Source organism: Colobus angolensis, unplaced genomic scaffold, assembly GCF_000951035.1.
Source record: "Colobus angolensis palliatus isolate OR3802 unplaced genomic scaffold, Cang.pa_1.0 Scaffold96, whole genome shotgun sequence".
Lineage (NCBI taxonomy): Eukaryota > Metazoa > Chordata > Mammalia > Primates > Cercopithecidae > Colobus > Colobus angolensis.
In genome coordinates this window covers 1,784,005-1,791,558 of record NW_012123598.1, presented here as the reverse complement: position 1 = coordinate 1,791,558, position 7,554 = coordinate 1,784,005, and the positions used below count along the sequence as shown (strand labels likewise).

The following is a 7,554-nucleotide window of genomic DNA, read 5'->3' as shown; positions in this document are numbered from 1 at the left end:
ACACACGCAGACACACACGCACACACAGACACACATACACACACACACCCACCACACACACACCCACCACACACCCACACCCCACACCCACAGACACAGACACAGACACACACACACGCGCACACACACACAGGTCGCCTCTCCAATTCTACCCCACCTCTGCAGGGGTTCCCCATCTTCCTCTCCTTCTGGGTAGGGACCCACACACTGTAGTCCCTGGACAGGCTGAAGACATGCCCCACACACAACCTGTGAAAACACCACCCAAAAAAGCATGTGTGCAACTGCCACCTTTGGTTATCTTTTCCCTTGACCAGTTTCCAAACCCTGTGAGCCTCCTACACCTGTAAGTTTCAATGTCAGTCTAATCCTGATATCATTACACTCAGTCATGAGAAGTTGAGATTGCAGAGTTGTGACTGAAGAATCCATCCTAGAGCCTTGACCCAGCACTGTCAAGGCACTCAGTTGATGACGAAGGTGGAGAAAGAAGATCTGATCAGATGTGAGTGGATGTGGATTGGCCCACGTCTCCATGGGTTTACCGCAAATGCTTTGACGTAGAGAACAAGGGATAAATAGTCCCTTTGGGGGAGTAAATGCCTGTTGGAGAATGGCAGGTAACTTCGAGGCTAGACCGCTCCATCTCCAACCACGAAATAAACCTAACTATATACTCAACCGTCACTAGGTTGTTGGACGTAAAGAAACCGCCGGCGAAGCTGATAAGATGTACCAAATACAAGACAGAGAGTCAGTGGTATTGTAGACACACCCAACAGTGATGCCTACCTGAAGGGCAGAAGTAGGCACATTAAGCTTGCAGACCTCACATACCGGGTACCGTGTTAGAGGATAGAGCCATTGGGTTGGATTGGACTCCACGGTGGCCATGAAGTACCTGGAAAGATACTCATGATCCGCCAATAAAGGGGTAAAAATATGAGCCTACTGACACGTACCTATGGCTCCTGAGTTTTGCAGCAGAGCTATGCAAATCCCCAGTGCCCAACAAGGTAAAAACTATGACACCATCATTCCGGAACATTTTCATGTCCCCTAAAGTAGGGCCTGTAACTAGTAAGCAGTCACTCCCTGTTTCCCTCTCCTCCCCTAAAGGAGCTTTTAAATGCATGGTTGAACTGGCAGAAAAAATAAGGAAGTCAATGAGTTTCAGAAGGGAGACATGTACCCAGGGAGTTGCTTTAATGTTAGGTCAGGTGAAGTCGAGCCAGCTTTGGCAGCCTACAGCTCAGTTTCAAGAAATCATATACAATTTTAGGGCAAAGGAGAAGACAAACCCTGGGGCACACTGAGGTGGGAGGACAGATGAAAGGCCACTACTTGGTGGCAGGGGAGAGACAAATGAGAAGGTTAACTAGAAAATCCCCCTGAACAGAGGGTGGTGTGGAATTCTTACTCTGCTCAGTATCGGGTCTGAGAAGGAAAGGGCACCCTTTGAGCTCCTAAACCTGAGCTGGACTTGAGAGTCATCATTCCATAGCTTTTCGTCTCATGTTTATTTTTGTATTCTGGACCTAAATGCATAAACATGCTAAGAAATCTTTCCTAAACCTTCGTTTTTCAGAAATGTCTTAACCTCTCAACTCTGGGAAAAAAAAAAAGTTACATGAATAAAATGGAACATGAAGCCATAAAGACTGGTCCTAGGTCTATATTTGCTGGACCCAGAAAGATATTTATAATACACTATTAAGATGAAAAGCAATGGATGGGACAGTTACCTATGTACATACAGGCGTCATGTCAGCTGAAGCCAGGATTTCAGGGTATACAGAAGAGTGTTAACATGACAGGTCTGAGACTGCTGTCTTTAGGATCTGCCTGCTGCATTGGCCACTGGCTAGAATCTGGAATGTGGATGTGGAGGGCGCCCTCCACCCCTATTCCCAGAGCTGATAAGAGTAGCTCACATGCCTGTGTGGCTCATACAGACAACATGGCTTATGCTAAAGCTTTGCTGTCCTTCTAGAAGCCTGGAAGCTTGCATTTTCCTTCCATCTAAGCAGTGAGCCAATTTTCTCAGCACTGTTTAATGCATATTTTGGAATATGATAGGGAGAGGATGCCTATGTGACCACTTCTCTCTCTCTCTCTCTCTCTCACACACACACACACACACACACACACACACACACACCCGAGCACTGAGTTTGTAATGATCTTCCACAGCAGACAACATCTCGTGTGTTTTTCACCACTTGCTGCTGGGAGAATTCCGCATGTCCTGGGTGACTCTGCCGGGAGAGGACACTCGGGAGCCTGGTTTCCTCTGGATTTTGTCACACGTGCCTCTTTGCTTTGCCAATTCTGCTTTGTAGCCCTCATTGTAATAAGTCACAGTTGTGAGCAGGACTGTGCCAAGTCCCAAATCATCCCACCTAACCCAACTAGGGGATGGCATTCAACACCTGACACACAGGGTAACAGGAAATAACCTCACAACATTGAATGACGTCCTCCTAAACAATCACATGACCATCTCTTACCTTGTAGCAGGCAGTCCCATTAACGTTGTTAGTTATGGGAGATTTGCTTTCAGGTCTAATTGCTCCCTTAAATTGAAGTATCCATCAGGGCAGGACCACTGTTTCTCTTTCTCTCCAGTGTTCTCAGCCTCTGCATCCATAATTGACCCTTAGCATATTTGCTAAGAGGTCAGTTCTTTTCATGCTCATATGGTTAACAAGATTGCCTTAGTTGGCCAGGCACAGTGGCTCACACCTATAATCCCAGCACTTAGGGAGGCTGAGGTGGGTGGATCACCTGAGGTCACAAGTTCGAGACCAGCTGAGCCATCATGATGAAACTCCATCTCTACTAAAATTACAAAAAATTAGCCAAGCATGGTGCTGGTGTGGTGGGCACCTGTAATCCCAGCTATTTGGGAGGCTGAGACAGGAGAATCACTTGAACCTGGGAGGCAGAGGTTGCTGTGAGCTGAGATCGTGCCACTGCACCCCAGCCTGGGAAACAGAGCAAGACTGTCCCAAAAAGAAATAAAAGATTGCCTTAATAGTCTCAGTGGAATTTCTCTTCTCTCTCACCCTGAAATGATATCTTTATGTCATGACTGAAGATATCAAAGAAAAATTTTGGAACTGAGGCTTAGAATTTTATCAGACTGCAAAATTAATCATTACGCCAATTAAAGTAGATCTGTACTTCTCATGGAGAATACTCATTGCAACAAATTTTAAATCCCATGAGAGCTGCTATGTGTGCACATGTGTAAGGCCACTGCAACCCCAATTAAGTACGTCATAATTATGGTATCACAAATCCGCACTGATATGAAATATGCATCAAATGGTGCTGAGAAAATGGGCTCACTGCCTAGATGGAAGGAAAATGCAAGCTTTCCATCACTATGCAAATAAAATTCAGTAAGTAAGATTGGGTTGTATTTTTAAGGTATGATTGGGACTCAATATTTAATTAAGAAATATTTAATCTGCCCTTGTTTCTGATTTTATACTTATAGAATAAGGAACGTTCCATAAGCTTTATGCGTCGTGACTCTGGGGCTTAATGAAAACAGATGCGTGTCTGACCTTTGAAGAAAAACATGTAGACAGAATCAAGGGATGAAGATAACGTAGAAAAAGAGACAAGGTTTTAAAGTTATTGGTTTAAGAACTCGATTCACAATCCTTGAGGAAATATCAATTAGATATAAAACTTGAAGAGACAAGAAGTTATAAATGGCTAACACGTGTGTATACAATATTGGCACCTTGGAGTTCAGTCAACAGCAACTTCCAGCAATCAATTGAAACAGCATTGCACTGTGGTCAGATGAGGGTATGAAATGTTGGTGTAAAACAGTGTTTTGGCTTTTGGGAAAAGTAATAGGAGCTTTTAATACACATAGACTCAACATTGCATTTTTTTTTTTTTGAGGAACCTATGAAGCAGAGTCACTAGGCATAAAGTTCATGGAATACTCTTTAAATTATCCTATATAATAGTATAAAATCAGAAACACCTGAAGCCTGACAAGGGCATGATTAAATATTTCTGGTGCACTATTATGTATTATCAACCCACTTAAAAATCATTCTTTAGGGCAGGCACTGTGGCTCACACCTGTAACCCCAGCACTTTGGGAGGCCGAGGCAGGCAGATCACGAGGTCAGAAGATCGAGACCATCCTGGCTAACACAGTGAAGCCCTCTCTCTACTAAAAATCCAAAAAATTAGCTGGGCGTGGTGGCACGTGCCTGTCGTCCCAGCTACTCGGAAGGCATCAGGCAGGAGAAACGCTCGAATCCCAGAGGTGGAGGTTGCAGTGAGCCGAGATTGTGCCGCTGCACTCCAGCCTGGGTGACAGAGCGAGACTATTGCAAAAAATAAATAATAAATAAATAAAAATAAAAATAATAAAGAACACAAGGAAAAAGCTCATACAACAGTGTTTAGAGAAGTGTGAACTGTTTGAGTCTAAAGGTAACTCCACTTTCTTAAACATATTACAGGGAAATACAATAGACTCCTGAACTCAGAAGTCAGTGGTACCAGCCCCTTAGGCAGCCAAAAATCCAGGTATAACTTTTGACTTCCAACACTGATAGGCTACTATTGACCAGAAGCCTTATCAACGAAGTCAATTAAGACATCAGAAGGCGCACATCTGTATTGTATGCGTTCACGACATATCTGACTTTAATTTTTTAAGTATTTCTAGGCTGCCTGGTTCATCTACAAGTTGTCATACATCTCCCCCAAAATTCTCCAGTATATTTATTTTTGAAACTTCATGTATAAATGGACCCATGCAGTTCAAACCCGTGTTGTTCACGGGTCCACTGTGAATCTGTTGAACACATTTGTGTGACACGAGTGTTTTCTTCTTTTAAATCGTGTGTTGGTGTTTTTCCCCCCTAAGTGAACACAAATAGATTAGGGATTAATAAGCCTCACCAAGTCCAACCCTTCCCCAAATTCTTCCCTCCTTTGACTTCTATTTCACCATTGCCTTTCTTTGAGCCCTGTCCTTGTAACCGAGACTTATTCTGAGAGACTTCTGAGTTCAGGAGTCAACTGTATTTCCTTCTAGTGATATGTTTGTCTAAGAAAGTGGAGATACCTTGAGACGCAAACAGTCCGTATTTCCCTAAACACTGTTGTATGAGCTTTGCTTGTATTCTTTAAAGTAGGATTTTTTAAGTGGGTTGGTAATAATGCACCAGAAATATTTAATCATGCCCGTCTCAGTCTTCAGGTGTTTCTGATTTTATACCATGACATAGGATAATTCAAGGAAAATTCCATAAGCTTTATGTCTAGTGACGGCTTCATAGCTTGCTTAAAAAAAAAAAAAAAAAGCAATGTTGAATCAGTGTGTGTTAAAAGCTTTCATTACTTTCTTTTCCCGAAGAGCAAAACACTGTTTACACCAACATTTCCTACACTCATCTGACCACACTGCAATGCTTTTTAAGTCGATTGCTGGAATTTGTTGTTGACTGAGCTATAAGGTGCCAACTGAACTATGAGGTAAGCTCCAACACCTGCACAAAAGCTGCCACAAGTCGGCGTTGCATCAGAATAGCTGATCACCGCACAGCTGGACACTTCAAGCACCTTTGACCAGACCTTCTCAAGCACCGAGACACAGGGGAGTCAGCTGGGGAGGCCTCAAAAACCCCAGTGTCCAGAAATACAGACACTGATTAAATTAGAGACTTTGGAGGTTGGGCCCAGGAATCAGTAGATTGTTTCAGTCCCCACTGTAAATTCAGCACTCGAAGTTAAGAATCAATGTGTAAACTAAAAACAACATGTTAAGACCTCCCCATTCCCCCACCCAGCCAACTGAGTGGACCCCCTCCCTCCTGGCCAAGGGGACCTGAGAGATACTTGAAAAACAGAATTATTGACCACAGCAGGAAGGGAGGTCAAACCTCCTCCCATCTCTTTCCTTTGATAGCCGGCACAACTCACGGGCATTAACATTAAAATAGAGCTCAGGGCCAGGTGCGGGGGCTCACACCTGTAATCCCAGCACTTTAACAGGTCAGGAGTTCGAGACCAGCCTGACCAATATGGCAAAACTCCATCTCTACTAAAAATACAAAAATTAGCCAGGTATGGTGGCGTGTGCCTGTCATCCCTGCTATTTGGGAGTCTGAGGTGGGAGAATCTCTTGAACCCGGGAGGCAGAGGTTGCAGTGAGCCGAGATTGCGCCACTGCACTCCAGCCTGGGTGACACGGCGAGACTCCATCTCAAAATAAAATAAAATAAAATAGAGCGCAGAAGATGGACAGAATAGATTCTTTGTGGCAATAAGATACCAGATTATAAACAAGACCTAAGGCAATGGCAGGCAAGGATTAAGTCTTTCTCATGTGAAAAAAATCTCATGAAATGGCTAAGAATTAAAAAACAAGAAAAACACCTAGTGTAATGTGGCTTATGTTCCAACCTGACTCTGGTATCACATCACATGACAGACAGCAGCCCAACCCCCTGCCCCAACTGAAGCATTCCTTTCTACTGACTCCAAGTCTCTGGACAAAGCTTAACGCTTTCAACCAATTGCCAATGAAAGAATCCCTGAACCCCCCCATGACTTGTAAGCCCCCACTTTGAGACATCCCACCTTTTCGGGCCAAACCAATGTACAATCTCCATTTATTGATTTATGACGTTGCCTGTAACTTCTACCTCCCCCAAATGTACACAAATAGTTGTGACCTGACTGCCTGGGGACCACTTCCTCAAGGCTTCCTGTGTGTGTGTTTTTCCCTGGGCCACGGTCGCTCACATTGGCTCAGAATCAACCTCTTTAAAGTATTTTACAGAGTTTGGTTTTTCTGTTAACAAATCAATACTTTAGAGTTGAGCATTCTTAAAAGCAGGGAAGCTACCTGAGGGCTTAAAGTATCCTTCCCTCCCGCCATTTGCAGCCACATGGGTGGAACTGGAGATCATGATGTTAAGTGAAATAAGCCAGGCACAGAAAATACATGTCGTGTGTTACCACTCATGTGAAAACTAAAAACGTTGACCTCATGAAGGTAGAAAGTAGAGATAGTGACCAGAGGCTGGAAAGGATGTGAGGACGCAAAAGAAGTTGGTTAATAGGCACAAACATGCAGTCAGATAGAAGGAATAAGTTCTAATGTTTGTTAGCAGAGAAGGCTGACTATAGCGAAGAATGTATTATTTATTTCAGAATAACTAGACAGAAATTGAAATGTTTCCAACACATGGAAATAATACTTGAGGTGATGGATATTCTAAATACCCTGACTTGATCATTACACATACTATGCCTGTAACAAACATCACATGTACCCCATAAATATTATGTATCAATTTATATTTAGAAAAATTCTTGGCCAGGCCCGGTGGCTCACACCTGTAATCCCAGCACTGTGGGAGGCCAAGGTGGGCGGATTGCTTGAGGTCAGGAGTTTGAGACCAGCCTGGCCATCATGATGAAACTCCATCTCTACTAAAATTACAAAAAATTAGCCAAGCATGGTGCTGGTGTGGTGGGCACCTGTAATCCCAGCTATTTGGG

General features: G+C 43.6%; 1 protein-coding gene across 1 annotated transcript in view; it reads right to left on the bottom strand.

Annotated features, from left to right (window-relative positions):
* NLRP11 (NLR family, pyrin domain containing 11) overlaps positions 1-7,554 on the bottom strand; it is a 59,412-nt gene that overhangs the window by 51,345 nt on the left and 513 nt on the right. The window lies entirely within an intron of this gene.